At 46.8% G+C, this 15,472-nt stretch overlaps 1 long non-coding RNA gene across 3 annotated transcripts; it reads right to left on the bottom strand.

Annotated features, from left to right (window-relative positions):
* Nucleotides 1–7,950: 7,950 nt before the first annotated feature.
* Nucleotides 7,951–14,610, bottom strand: LOC123069495 (uncharacterized). 3 transcript variants are annotated; one of them, XR_006432592.1, is made up of 7 exons: nucleotides 13,840–14,610; nucleotides 13,656–13,739; nucleotides 12,826–12,975; nucleotides 11,947–12,041; nucleotides 9,737–10,689; nucleotides 9,466–9,651; nucleotides 7,951–8,659 (listed from the first exon to the last, which is right to left on the bottom strand). It is a non-coding gene; the product is annotated as an uncharacterized lncRNA (long non-coding RNA). The 3 variants fall into 3 exon arrangements; XR_006432593.1 differs by having other exon boundaries at nucleotides 9,737–12,041; nucleotides 13,840–14,148; nucleotides 14,220–14,610; XR_006432591.1 differs by having other exon boundaries at nucleotides 9,737–12,041.
* Between the last annotated feature and the right edge of the window lie 862 nt (nucleotides 14,611–15,472).

The raw sequence follows: 15,472 nt of genomic DNA, 5'->3' as shown, positions 1-15,472 counted from the left end.
AGGGTCTTGATGCACCGGAGCGGGTGCGTGCTCGTGCCGAGCCGGTGCGGGGAGCACACGGGCGGCTTCCTGAGGACGAGGGATCTCTTGGAAGCTCTTCTCTTGCTGTGCTGGCGCCGGACGGAGTGGGTTCCGCCCAGGGGCCATGCACCTTGGAGCCAAGGCGCCTTCTTGAGGTGGAGGCGGCTGAGGCACCCTCGGAGCTTCGTCGCCCGCACAGGGCGGTGCGCGGTGCAACGAGAGGGACGGTGCAGGGGAGCCCCTAGCGGCGCTGACGAGTTCGGTGATGCGGGCGAGCCACTCGTCGTAGAGGTTGTCGATGGGATGGTAGTGCAGGAGCTCCCGCGCCAGGAGCAGCGTGGCGTGCGCGTCCGCAGGAGCGCGACGGGCATGGGACGAGGAGCCGGCCGGAGTCAGCGACGGAGTGGCGGTGCGGCCTTCTCGCCGCACCAATGGATGCAGGGACGATGTCTGCTACTCGTTCCCCGCCGGGCCGGTGGCGGCGTTGCCGGCAGGCGACGGGGGGCGACGGGGGCCGTCTGGGCGACGCGAGCGGTGAGAGCGGCCCGGCACTCGGCACGGGCGCGACGTGTGTCTGACATGGATGGGACGGGCGGTGAAAACACGAGGCGATGGAAGGCAGATTCCGGCACACCCCTACCTGGCGTGCCAAATGCTGGATTTCGGGTTCCGGCAGACCCTTGAGGTTCGCACTGGGGTGCGCGCGGAGATCACACCCTCAGCCTACCCATGTTTCACCACCTCGCTAGGATCTAAACTACACGAAGAACAACACTAGGGACACAAGATTTATACTGGTTCAGGCCACCATTGTGGTGTAATACCCTACTCCAGTTTGTGGTGTGTGGATTGCCTCTGGGGCTGTTGAGGAACAGTACAAGGGAAGAACAGTCTCGCGAGAGTCTGTTCTTGGTTGGTGCGATGAACTGCTAGGGGAGTTCAGTCGCCTCTCTCTCTCTCTCTGTCTTGGGTGTGGATCCAATCTGATCCCTCCGGGTCCCCTACCCTGTGGGTGGCTAGTCCTATTTATAGGCGAAGACCCCGGGCCTCTTCCCAAATATTGAGCGGGAAGGGCGCCAACAATTGGCCATTTTGAAGGGGAACATCTAGTACACTTATCCTGACTAAAGTTGGTCCTCGCCTACCAAAAGACCCTGACGATGACGCTGGCTTGGGCTCCACGATGACCTCCATTCTGCCGTCCTGCTAGTCTTGGTCTTGTTGCACCGAAATGGTTGCCTTTGCTTGATACCCTTGCCTGTGCTTGCCCCCTTTGCACCAAAGGGGAAACAAGGACTCTGCGCAGGCCGGCGCCCGCCTGCGCCTTGGTCGTCATGGCTTGCATCATAGGCATGGCTTTCTATGTCTAGAATACACTTCATCTATCTATCATACCATGTTCTTACATCAAAGTACTGCTGTTGTGTATCCCGCATCAGTAACTCATGATTGGACGCTTTAACATGGCAGTTTGATAGTGGTTGCATCTTGCATTGATTTCTACATTGTACTGCTTCTAATTTTTCGAATTGCCACTTATGACAAGACACTTTTAACTTGGCAGAGTAATATTGGTTGCATCTTTCATATGGTGTCTAGCTTGCATTACTTCTATTTTCTTGAAAATCCTTCTACTTAGTTTGCACATCGTAGCTGTGAATATGTCATGCCGTCCTGTTTTTCTTACATTTTCCATCCTCATATGGTTGTCTTACATCAAAGTATTGCTTGACTGTATCATGCATCAATGAGTTCTGAAGAGTGATTTTATTCTTTTGTGTTGTGGGTACAGCTTGACATGGCAAAGTCAAAAAAGAGCAAGGAAAATAATATAGTAGGGAGTGCTGTTACTCGTCGGGTGAAACGGAAAAGGCTCTGTCGTCGAGATTCTGCTGGTACTTATAGTGTAGTAGAAGGTCCAAGTCCACCGGCTAAATCTACAAACACAGTATCACCTGCTCCACCAGCTACAGCATCCGCTTCAACTGTACCAGCATCTCAACCAGTTACTCGTTCGTTTGCTCCGGAACTGGCCAGTTCCCAAGCTGCCTTCACACCTAACACTACTTCTGATGCACTGTTGACACAACAGGACTTGGCAAGATCAGATGAACCTCATGAGCATCAACACCAAGACGGTACCTGACCGAGTCAAGTTGCAGTTGCATGCTCCTTTATATGTACTCTCACAGTTTGATGTACACTAACACTTTCCATATTCATTGTTGAACTAGCACCACGGCGCAAGCGGAAACAGACATCAGGGATAATGCTTGACAGATTAAAAAAATCTAAAGGAGGAAGAATGGAGATCCATTTTGAGGCAGGTTTAAAAAGGCCACGTGATGCTACAGAGTCAGCCAAGTTAGTATCAGAGGCAGCCGTTGCCGTTAGGTGTTATGCGCGTATCCTCCCAACATGGATCTAGTACAGGAATGAGAAAGACAATACCCAATTTAACACCTTCCTTGACCATTTATCTGTAAGTAATGTTATTCATCGCAATTAGTAATATTGTCTTGCTCTGTCCCATACTTTCTAGCTTCCTCCTAATAAGACTCACATTCTTTTTTCAACAGATGAGGTTCAAGTTGGATCCGAAAGATGATGCAACTTGTCAGATTTTGGGTTTCGGCAGACCCTTGAGGTTCGAACACTGGGGTGCGCGCGGAGATCACACCCTCAGCCTACCCATGTTTCACCGCCTCGCTAGGATCTAAACTACATGAAGAACAATACTAGGGACACAAGATTTATACTGGTTCAGGCCACCACTGTGGTGTAATACCCTACTCCAGTTTGTGGTGTGTGGATTGCCTCTGGGGCTGTTGAGGAACAGTACAAGGGAAGAACAGTCTCGCGAGAGTCTGTTCTTGGTTGGTGCGATGAACTGCTAGGGGAGTTCAGTCGCCACTCTCTCTCTGTCTTGGGTGTGGATCCAATCTGATCCCTCCAGGTCCCCTACCCTGTGGGTGGCTAGTCCTATTTATAGGCGAAGGCCCCGGGCCTCTTCCCAAATATTGAGCGGGAAGGGCGCCAACAATTGGCCATTTTGAAGGGGAACATCTAGTACACTTATCCTAACTAAAGTTGGTCCTCGCCTGCCAAAAGACCCTGACGATGACGCTGGCTTGGGCTCCACAATGACCTCCGTTCTGCCGTCCTGCTGGTCTTGGTCTTGTTGCACCGAAATGGTTGCCTTTGCTTGATACCCTTGCCTGCGCTTGCCCCCTTTGCGCCAAAGGGGAAACAAGGACTCTGCGCAGGCCGGCGCCCGCCTGCGCCTTGGTCGTCATGGCTTGCATCACGGGCACCTCATGAGGTACCCCGCCTTGATCTCTCCGCCTCCTCGCGAGCCATCCTGACGAGGCCGTGCCTGAGGAAGCCTCCTGTCGTCCGCCCCGCGAGGCTTGGCCCTTCGCGAGGGTCTTGAGCATGTGTTGATGAAGATGGGCCGCACTGGGCCACTCCTTGAGCCACGCCGCAGGCCGCAGGCAGGCAAGTCTGGGTACCCCCGTTCCCAGAACGCCGACACAACTAAACAAGCATGCACTCATGTTTTTCAGTCTGCTCTGCAACAGTGTTGGTACCACCTTAGAAAATCTCGCTTTGAAGGCAAGGCCAACAATGAAATCGCCCAAACATCTCCAGTGGAATATATTACAGATGAAGACTGGACAACCCTCGTTAAACACTGGTCTGATCCAAAGTATCAGGTAGGCTATATGTATTTGATCAGACCACATATTGAACTTGTATTTATGTATGTGCCTTACAAGTGTATCTTCTTCTAGGCTAACTGTTTGAAGAACAAAACCAACCATTCTAAAGTGAAATTCTAACAGACAACAGGATCTCGTAGCTATATTGTAGACTGCGAGGCTCTTGTAAATAGCTTCTACTTCCTTCTTTTTTGTGCCATATTATCGTATCTATATTGACTTGTTCCAAATACAGCGGAAAGCCCGTGCGGACCAAAAAGAACCTAAACAGAATGCAGTGCAAATCTTCAAGGATTGCCACACCAGCAAGATGAAGGGCATGAGCACACCAGTTCAAGCCGCTGTTGTAAGTCCTTACTCCTCCTGCCTTGAACTGATTGGTACTGTGATGTGTTCATTTAACTACTTGGTTTGCAGCCAATGTCAGTTACTCTGTTCACTTTTATACACAATTGTCTTAACGTATCATTTCACCTTACATGGTTTAAAAGAGATGAAGGATATTCTTTTGGTCTTGATCTGTAATCTAGTTGTTATGTTCACGTGCGCACACAATGATAAAATAGCATGTTTGTTTTATATCTGTTTGCCCATGATATGAATGATGTCATACTATGTTCATCCTACTTTAAACCATGTCTCTTTATCCTTAGATGTCAACGAATGTGAGGAAATAGACAATACAGTAGGCATGCTACATGGACATATGTTCCGAAAGTGATTTTATTATGTAGCTGGCACTACTATACTGCTAATGTATTACAGTAGTTCACCAAAATAAGTTATGTATAAACATTTAACCTACTTTGTTTGTTTTTGTCTCATTAGTAACTCATTGGTACACTAATCTACAAGTTCAAACTTTCAGGAAGCTATGGAACAAATGATTGAACAGCCACAACCACCTGAAGGTGACGAGGCTACTACAGGCACAATATCACCTCTTGCTGCAGTGCATCAGTATCTCTCCACTAACAGTGCAAAAAGTGCCTTCCTGCGTAATTCTGGGTTGGTTGTCAAGGTAACCTCGTCCAAATCTCCTACTGAACAAAATCTTCCTGCTAGACAGAGTGATATATCTGTGCTCCAGACACAAGTCCAATCCCTAATGGACGTTGTTTCGGAAACAAGAATAGTGGTTGAGAAATGCCGTCAAGATATGAATGGTTTTGAAACCAGACTATCAGACATTCGCTTCGTAGTTGAAGAGCAATGGCGGAAAAAAGGTGGAGATCGTGCTGCTCCATCAGATTCTACAGCCTGAAACATTAGCACTCAGGTCAAATGATCTGTGCTTCTATACATCTGATGGTGCTTTTATCTGGAAGGACTGTAAACTTTATGTCAACAGGCCTTTTGTTGTATGATTGGAATTTATTTTGTTGTGATACAACATTTATGATGCTGCCACAGGCTGCAGTAATTATGACGCTATTTTTGTATAGTGTAGGTTTATCTTAGTAATGTATTCGGACGAAAGCTTCATAGGTACCCAACATGCCACATTCGTCGGGCCCATTCCAATTGGGCAAAAAACGATTACGGGCCGAAATTGGCATGTAGCCCACTAAAAATATCTGGGCTTAAATTAGCATAAGCTTTCCATTTTTTTCTGGTAGGCCTGTGCCCATAGTGGGCCTTTAATAGGCCTAAACATAATTTGGGCCCTCAGTAAAAGTAGGCCGTTTACAGGTGTAAATATATCGAGCCCATAAAAAACATGGCCTTTAATAGACCGAAAGTGAGATTGGGCCCTGATTGTGCCAAATAACCCAGTGGACTTAGCAGGCCAAAATGGTGGCCCATTTACGATGCGGATATTTGACAGGCCGAAATTCGGACGGGCCGTAAATGCGCCGACCTAATACACGGGCCTTTAACAGGCCAGAACTTCGGTCGGGCTAGATTATCATCATTTTTATATGGGTCGTTAATGGGCCCGATATGACGTTGGGCCACATATGGCCCATGGTTTACGTCCGGCGTTAACGGGCCGAAAATGACAACAGGCCGAAAGTGGGCCAAATCTATAGTGGGTCTCTAACAGGCCGAATGACAGACATGGCCGAATATGACCCAAATCCTTCACGGTCGTTTATGGGCCAAAAGTTTTGATGGCCTGTAAATGGGCCCAAATGAAGCCGGACCTTTAACAGGCCGGAAATACACGGGCCGTAATTCGGCCCAATTACTTAGCGGACTGTTAACGGGCCAGAAGTGACCATGGGCCGCATTGATGACAAGTTTAGACCAGGCCATTGACGGGATGATTTGACAGAGAATGTTGGGCCTTTAGCTGGGTCGGCCCATTATGGTCTGCAGAATCTTGTGGGCCTTTAGCTGGGCCGACCCATTGTGGTCTGCAAAATCTTGTGGGCCTTTAGCTGGGCCGGCCCATTATGGTCCGCTAAATTTGGTGGGCCTTTAGCTGGGCCGGCCCATATGGCCCGCTAAATCTTATGGGCCTTCGGTTGGGCCGGCCCATTTAAACTTTGTGGGCCATCTTTGGGCCGGTCCACATGTCAACATATCATAGGCCCATCTCGACCGGTGGATGAGTGAAACCTGTGCCAACGCGGAGCTGACACGTGGATCCATCAGCCAATGAGAATTTTACACGTGGAAAATCGGCATTGGTCGTGGCTGTTAGCGGGTTATCAGATCCAAAATCCGACCTGATAGCTTAACGGCGTTCCATTATGGTGGATGCCACGTGTCGGTCACCCTTGACGAAAGCACTTCTGTTACGCGCAATTTATCGTCATGGAAGTGGACACTTCCGTGATGATAATTTTGGTAATGTCATGGAACACTTCTACGACAACACAGGTATGACTATCTTGATTCTGTCATAAATTTTTCATGGATGTACATGCATGACAAAAAACGCGACCTACTGTGACAAACACGTATCATCACGGAAGTGTATTTTTTTTTGTAGTGTCCGCCGCTGCCACCGCTGCCTCTCACTCCGGCTACTCAATGGCAAGCTATCGCGCCTTCATGCTCTTCCACCAGAGCCACCGAGCGCCTGTCCCCATCGTCGTTGGTGGCCGGCGGTAGACCCAAGTGACGAGTCGCTCGTCCTTGTCGGGCTCCGCCGGCAACTCACCGGTGGATATAAGGGGTGCCGGACAGTCCAAGCATTTGAGGGCGGTTTGAAGCGTCCACATGAGTCGTTTTTCCTTTACCGGTCAGTGACTGGGTTGTCCGCCCGGGCGTTCGAGATGGGTTTGAGGTGCCTGGCTATAGATGCTCTAAGACTCTAAAGTAGAAGTAGCGAGATAATAATAGAAAAAGCTCCAACTAAACCAACTAAACATGAACATGTCAAGATGCACGGCCATTGGTTTGTTCCCGCTAATCACAACTTTATTTTAGAGAATATTTAGAGAATCACAGCCTTAACTTTATTTTAGAGAATATTTAGAGAATCACAGCCTTTGGTTTGTTGTTGATTACATTATGGCGCCTGCTACCCATCATCCGGATGATACTCATGAAAAATAAACCGCCTCCGAGTCCTTCGATCAGATGCTTGTCAGCCGCATGATTAGCGGCCCAATTTTCGCGTGAGTCACCAGGCCGTCAGGTGTGTTCACACTGAGTACTCGTTCACACCTCACATGTTCACCCATCACTAGATTGGCAACGCACCTTGGCATGAGGGTGCTTGTCTGAACGTTTTTGTCAAACGTGTAATGTTAAGTTATTAGTAACTCAATTGCTATTTGGACGATAAAAAGGGCAATGAAAGCATGATATTACCACCATGTATCTAAATGGTACTAACAACGTCTGAATGAACTAGAGCTATAAATAGATGCCAGACAGAATGTAACTAAAAATATTGGTACTCGCTTAATGTTGCAACCTGAGAAACCTCGAAACACCCACCCATGAAGCTATTGCATCACAAATTATAGATAAATGTTACACTTTGTGTATGTGAGCCAAGAGGGTTAATGTCAAGTTGTTGTAATCTAAACAAAGCATGATTTATCGATGCCAGGAGCTGACTGTAAAATCAATAACTGTAAGTAAGCTAAAGCTAAAACAGAATGAAATGAAGCCATATCAAAAAAATTAAAGGACATTCATATATAACAGGAAGAATCACCTAAGAACCAGTTGGAAACAAAGATTGTTCACGTGCACAAAATGGGAAGTCACCAAACAGTATACAATCATAGAAAGCACACTTGACGATAACAACAGAAAGTACACTTAATGATAACAACAGGAATCCATAGGATATGTATTTTTTGTTCAAAAGAACATCAAAAGGGCAAAGGCAATGATTAGTAAACATGCTGGGTACGATGCGCTGACCAAAGCTCACCAGATACTATCCGTGGTCTCTAGGCGCTGCTCCAATTTCATGCCAATATAACGTAGCCTTTTGCCAACTTTCCCATGCTTGCGAGTGCCGTTTTCATAGCCCTTTTGGTGCTGTCCTACCCTCTTAGGCGCCGAGCAGCTGTCGTATTCTGTATCTGGTTAGAATACGAGCTCATGTATCTGACAGCATAGTACCATCCTCTGTGTGCCTTCTTTATTGTCTTGTTTGCTGCAACCAGCAACCTTACCAGGTGTGTCACCTTATTTTCCGGCCTTTTAACATGGATGTAGTGATAATCCCTGATTTCCTTGCCACATACATCCTCCATAAACCTAATGGCTGCCATAGCAGCACTGTCTTCTGCTTCATCACAGTTCTTTGAGATCACACCAGATATCGAGGTTGGAACAAGCAAACCATCGATCAACTTTAACGATGAATTGAAAGTAACCGTCACACGAGACTCATTGCCTAGATATGTCTTGTGATGGTAAGTCGCAGGGGGCAACTTGAGAGCTTGCAGCATGAGGGCAAAGATGTGGGAATGAGGAATCAGTATTACATAGTCATCTTCCTGCAGAGGAAAGAAAAGGTTCAAATAATTGGGGGACAAAGGCTAATCTCACAAGTTATTGCATTGATTTGTAAAGCAGGGAACAATAAGTTTATGTTATGTTGATCAAACTAAATCAAGCTACTATAAGATGAAAAACAAACTGGACTCAGGAAAGAAGGATGTTTAAAAACATGTTGCTCTACTAAGTAAATTGGCCTTGTGCTGAAACAAAAAGACTTACGAACTAACAATTAGGTGCTAGTGCATTATTTGAGCTTGTCAGGCACAGCCTATCACCAGGATGAAATTATTCATTTAGTGTAGTTCCCTTTTCCTCTTTTATTCCAACCTCACGTTCTGACCACCAAAAGGAAGGGAGAAGCAAACTCGACTTGGTGCTTTTTGATTATGTACATAGCATGTCACAGTCAGATGCCATTTATTTATGGATCCAGGTTAATCTAATTGTTACAGAGCATGTCACAGTCAGATACCATTTAGAGACGGAAAGGTAACTGGCATAATGTGTGGTCTCTAGAAAAGAAAATATAGCTGCACAGAAGGTTCAGACAACATCACATTAACTGAGGAAACATCTACAAGACTATCAACTACACCAATCACATGTCAATGAGATAGGTTTAAAATCATCACGCTGTTTGAATGTGAGCATCGCTACATTTTTATTGGTGACCCCGAGTATGCACAACCCCTAGATGAGACATGTGTTTCTCTTCAGAGACGGATGTGAGATGTTCTTTCAATCAGTTTTTTTTCAGTCGTCCAGTAAAATTAGAGAGGGGACGTGACGGGTGTCGGCTCACCTGCGCAAGCCCCCGCAGACAGCTGTTGGTGGAGCAGGAGGAAGGCGGCGGGTTAGGAACAGGGAGCTCCTCGGCCGCCAGCGCGATCTGAACGGGGAGCTCCTCGGCCGCCATCGTGATCTGATCAGGGAGCTCGTTGGTGGCCATCGCGTTCTGATCAAGGGGCTGGTTGGCGACCATGGCGATCTGAAATCCCCAGATGCGGGCACGTATTTAGAGTCCAAAGGGGAAAATAAATGCGGTGTATGACCGAGCATAAGTGAGGACTGACCTGGTCGGTGGAGTTGAGCTACGTAGGGAGAATCGAAGAGGCTAGCGGAGGTGCAATTGATGAGCTCCAGGATGCGCACCATGTGGAGGTGCTAGCGGAGATCCATGTTGACGGACAACGACAGACTTCCAGTTGTCTCGATGGCGAGGAGGACGATGGAATTTATGTTATAGAGTAGGCAACAAAATGATTTGCCACCTCATACAAACAGGAAGAGGTAATCATTTCATTCATAAAATTTTAGGGCACAATAGTTAAAAAAACATGGTAAGGCAAGTATTGCATAGCAAATATTGGAGCAGAAAGTTCCTACTTGAGCTAGATGATATCAGGTATAACCTTTCATCTCAATGTGAATACTCATCGAAATCTATTATTTAGTTATGTCACATGCAGAATGATTTACAAAAAGATCATGTAGTATACAAAAAGGGAGTGCAACAACAACGGAAAGAAACGCTAAAAGGGAACATAGAGCAGAAAACCAACCCAAAATGCAAGCAAGAATTTTTAAAATGGAACATAGACCAGCATGAGCATGAGGCATAGAAAAATGGGGTCACCTTAGATCAAGAATCAGTGGCCCTCTCTCAGTTCAAATTAGAAGGAAAGAACCACTATTATTGATTAGAGTTATTTTTAATTAGGCAAATCACTACAACACTGGCTCCTAAGCAACAGTTGAGGCATACAAAACTACAAGTGTCTGTTCTTTTCATATATAAACAACCTTTAGTATCTCAACCAGAACCAAAGCAAAACAAAAATCATGGTTAAGTAACCAGCAAAGGAAGAATGAACCTTTTTGGAATTTTAAAGTAACAAGACATGAAAAGTTCATTTTTGCCTTACACACTAGGGGAGGTGGCTGCAGTTTTATTGCATAGTGGGCTCAGATTCGCCTTTCCTTGATCATATAACCTACCCCCATCATCTCTTCTCACCAGATCAATCTGTTTATACATTAGAGCTGCCCTGGTTATCACTCAACAAGAATGACCATCCAAGGACAACAACAAGTATCACGGGATCAAAAAGGATTCTAGAGACAAGAGGGAGGATCCAACTTGATACCCACAGGTGCCTCGATTGCTCAAAGGCACACTAATTCAAGCCAAGGTAATCATCATCGCCCTAGCACGAACACCACTTGAGCATAAATAATCAACACACCTTTAAATACAAATAAAAGTGGTTCAGGGTTCACTGCATAGCTGCCACAGACACCATCACTGGCGCCGATGATCTGCCACCCTCCTCCATGGCCGCTGCCCGCCGTTGCCATGGTTGGTGGGAGCTACCTGCATGGGAGGGAGGGAGGGAGGCAGCTGCAGGAGCGAGTGAGAGAGGAGGCGGCCGCTAGGTTTTCATCATAGGAAGTCGCGGTCATTTTATAGCCGGTATACGAAATGACCCAGATGCCCTGATGGGGGCATGGTATTTACATTTTGTTGCAATTGGAATTTTATCTAACGGCTCACAACGATCTGGTAAATATGTGACGTCTCACGTGAGCCAAACCCGAGATCCGACGGCTTGAATCGCATGAAGAAATAGATCGGACGACCGAGAGTGCCTAAGCTCTGGGAGTGTCTTTGGTCTGCTTTGGTTCTTGTTTCTGGATAAGCAACACCTTTAAAAACAAATATAAAGGGTTCAAGGTTCATTGTATAGTGGGCTCAGATTTGCCTTTCTTCGATCATATAACCTACCCTCGTCATCTATTAAAACCAGATCAATCTGTTTATATAGTGGAGCTGCCCTGGTTATCACTCAACAAGAATGACCATCCAAGGACAACAACAAGATTCACATGATCAAAAAGGATTCTAGAGACAAGAGGGAGGACCCAACCTGATACGCACAGGTGCCATGATTGCTCAAAGGCACACTTATTTCAGCCACGATTAATCATCATCACCCTAGCACGAACACCACTGATCAATCTAGCAAATCCAGGAGCATAGCTATAGGACCAGGGCATCCACATGTAAACCAGAGCATCACATGAGCTCATACGATAGCAACTAAACATGAACAGCAGCCTGCAAACCCTAAAATGGCATGGATCCACAACTACAGAGCTCAAGTAGGAACCGATGCATGAGTAGGGCATAGAGCATCAACCAGACGATCCCCACATCAATATAGCCATGGCCATGTCCCATATAGTAGCCGAAGCAGAGGAGCAGGAGCAAGATGGAGCTCACCGAGGGAGGTTGTAGCCGAGGCAGTGCTCAGTGCGCGTCGGGGTTGCGCTTGAACGCCGTCCAATAGGTGAGGAACCACATCGGAGCTCGTGCACCTGTCAAACGGAATGATATTAAGAGAAGGATTCCAAAGTAACAATGCCCGACAGAATTATTTTAAAGCAACCGGGTACATAACAAACACAATGAATGTCTACATAGTACCCCATGTCTCTGAACACTGAATACATGCAGGCTCATTTTGAAGTACATTTTAGGAGCAATGGAAAACCAGGAAAATAGAAACAACTCACAATGAAATAAAAAACTAAATATTGCACGCCGTCGAGACTAATCTGCGGTGCAACATCTACCGCAGGAGAAGGACATCAGGGTCAATCAGGCAACAATGTAAAGGCACCACCGGACAGTTCACAACTTCAGGAGGTGCCTACTATATTATCGATATAGCGATGCATCTTGTTAGAATCAGCAAATAAATGTATATGCTAGCAGTTAGTATTCCCAGGGAGAAAATAAACAATCCGTTACTGAATTATGCTTATACAGCCAGCCATGAATAAACTACACGTGCACCGCAAGATCAAACCATCCATGTGCAATTGGAGAGAAGTAACAGACTGTCTTTTTATCTTATATATCTTATATGGCAGTCTGCCATGCTGATGTTGTTTTTGTAATCAGTATAGTATCACATACCAATCTATGTTTTTATGCCCTACAAATTTGGTTAGACGAACTACACAGCAGAAGCAGTTTTAGCTGACATAAGAATACACCATCATTAGCTATACAGGTGTACAAAACCTCGATAATTAAAACATTGCCATTTTTCTCTAGTTTACAACATAACTATATTATTGTGCATGATTTGCTCACCTGATATAGATCACAAACGGGTCCCAATATACTTGAGGCAAGCCGATGAACGTGCCCTGAGGTCCCAACAACTTGATATGCGTCACTCGCTTTTCACATGTGTAACCAATGGGCAGACCATCATGTAGATGCATGACTGCACAACAGAACCTTGAAAACAGCCAAGTTCAAAATTAAACCAATGAATGAGTGAAACATAAGAATGTCTATCAGGCTATGCTGTAATTGTTGGATTAATATATTGGAAATTTAGGATATGCAACTACTGTTGAATAAAAACAAACCAAAACTATTATTGTTTCCAAATCTATTAGTTTGAAAATCAAGTGCATCGTGGGTCATGTAAAAAGAGAAGCAAATGTAAAATTTAGATGTGGTTCAAAATATTTTAGTGGTACCATCCATAGTAAAAAGAAGTCATTTTGGGACTAACATACATGTGGCTAATGCACGAATATCATGCATGTTGGGCTAACAATATTCTGAAATAAAAATTTGCACCATCTATCACATGTCCTAATTTATAAGGCCGAATTAAAGAGATAACAAATATTACTAATGGGGTCATTTTAATTACTATAATTGTCATTTGCCCCAAAAAACAGTTGAAAATATCCTATATGTCATTGGGTGTCATGTCATGTAAACTAAAATTCAGACAAAAATGTATAACACTAACTTAGGCAAGAACAAAAGGAAATGAGAGGGGTCATTCTGTTCCGAGCGAATTTGTCCATATGGACACATATAAATCATGCCCACTAATTTGTCCATATGCACACATATAAAACGAACTGAGGAGTTATGAGCAAGAGTTAACAAAAGACTACCAATCAGTCTAGCAGATGGAGCCATCCCACTGTATCCTCTCAACCGTGACACCTCTCCGAGCATAGTCGAAGACGGCCGAAGATCTGTACTTGGAAAGCAAATTAGGCAGCACGGACCCTGCCCAAATCAGCTGACCCGCATCTCCAATATATGAAACAAACAAAGAATTTGAAGGTGCCTTACCTCAAGTCTTCTTCCCAGAGGCGCACAGACGCAAGGATGAAGGTCCTGTGCTTCCTCGACATGGTCGAACAGGAGGTGCTGAGGGCCAGCGGCGGGCAGCGGCTCGGCCTCCTCGCCCACTCCTAGGGTTAGGGAGGGGAACGATGGGAGGGGAGGAGGAAGGGCAGAGCAGCATGCGGCCTGACAACGAGGAAGCGATGCGGGCCGGGATCTCGATCCAACTCCGGTCGGCCAGCCCTATCGTCGCTCGCGAGACCCCCCCGCCCCAGTGCGCCTTCCTCCTCCTATCCTCCCTCCGCATCTTCTCTCCTGCAGAGACGCATCCATGGGGATCGAGAAATCAGGGCAACGAGCAGGCGGCCGTTGGAGGCGAGGTTTACCTCCACCACTGAAACCCTAGTGGGGGAAATCAATGGGGGTGACCGCAGGAGGCAAGGAGAAGTAGATCGATGCGGTGAAGCTAGTAGAGCTCGTCGAGGAGCAGCCTTGTGTGTGTTGGGCGGCGTCAGAGCTCACCGGAGCGGCCGGAATCGGTCGGCGACCGAGGCGGGAGAGTGGGCAGGAGGTGGGGATGGGAGGAAGAGGCGAGGAGTTGCTCGAGTGTGAGAGAGAGGCGGGGGCTAGGTCTCCGTCACTGTAGCGGCCGCTTTTTATACCCCCCTACCCCTGGCCGTCGGAGAGGAGCCGGTCGGAGGGGTGGAAGGAGGAGGTCGGGCAGCGGCGGGGAAGGAGGAGAGGAGGCGCATGGGAGGGGAGGGGAGAGGAGGCGCACGGGAGGGGAGCTTGCTAGGGTTGTCTCCATGGGAGCCGGCCCTTTTATACCCCCCGTGAGTGAAATGACGAAAATGCCCCCGGCGGGGCAGGCTATCTACGCGCGGTGGCACGAAACAGGAGTAACTATTCATTCCTATAATGCTCATCCTAGATCCGACGACCAAGGTCATACAGCGGCTCGATCCGACGGCCCAAAAACCATCAAGCAAATGCATCCGACGGTCGAGAGTCGCTGAGCTCTGAGGAGCCTTGTAGGAACATTCATCTCTTATTTCTGGATTCCAGCAGCATTCTGTGTTCACACATCATGTGGCTGTCACTCCGGTCAGTTGATTACCATGCACCTATCTAGCTAGCTACTTTCACATTGTTGCAGCAAACCCACATCACCCCGGCTAGGTTTTTATTACGTAGTACATGTACAAATACAAGCAACAGTAGCACATGTATAAACACATGCAACAATAACAAATGCGTGCATATATAGACAAAATCTATCTCCACTATAACAAATACATTGTTGTGGCGTCGCTAGGCATGAGCTGCAGTCCATGGAAGAAGAAAGGACCATTCTACGTGTCGGTTGACTGATGTTTTATGAAGATCAGCTGGGTCACGAGCCATTGGATTCACATGGTCAAGCGGCTCAACGTCGCAGCTCCCCTTGTAGCACAATGCATGTTGCGACGTGGCTCAGCGTCGCAGCTCCCCTTGTAGCACAATGCATGTTGCGACGCGGCTCCCCTTGTAGCACGATGCATGTTACGACACGGCTCCCCTTGTAGCACGATGCATGTTGTGATGCGGCTCCCCTTATAGCACGATTCATGTTGTGACGTGGCTCCCCTTGTAGCACGAT

The sequence above is a fragment of the Triticum aestivum genome, chromosome 3B (genome assembly GCF_018294505.1).
Source record: "Triticum aestivum cultivar Chinese Spring chromosome 3B, IWGSC CS RefSeq v2.1, whole genome shotgun sequence".
NCBI classification, from domain to species: Eukaryota; Viridiplantae; Streptophyta; class Magnoliopsida; order Poales; family Poaceae; genus Triticum; species Triticum aestivum.
Note: the sequence above shows the minus strand (reverse complement) of the source record. Positions and strands in the feature narration are given on the sequence as shown.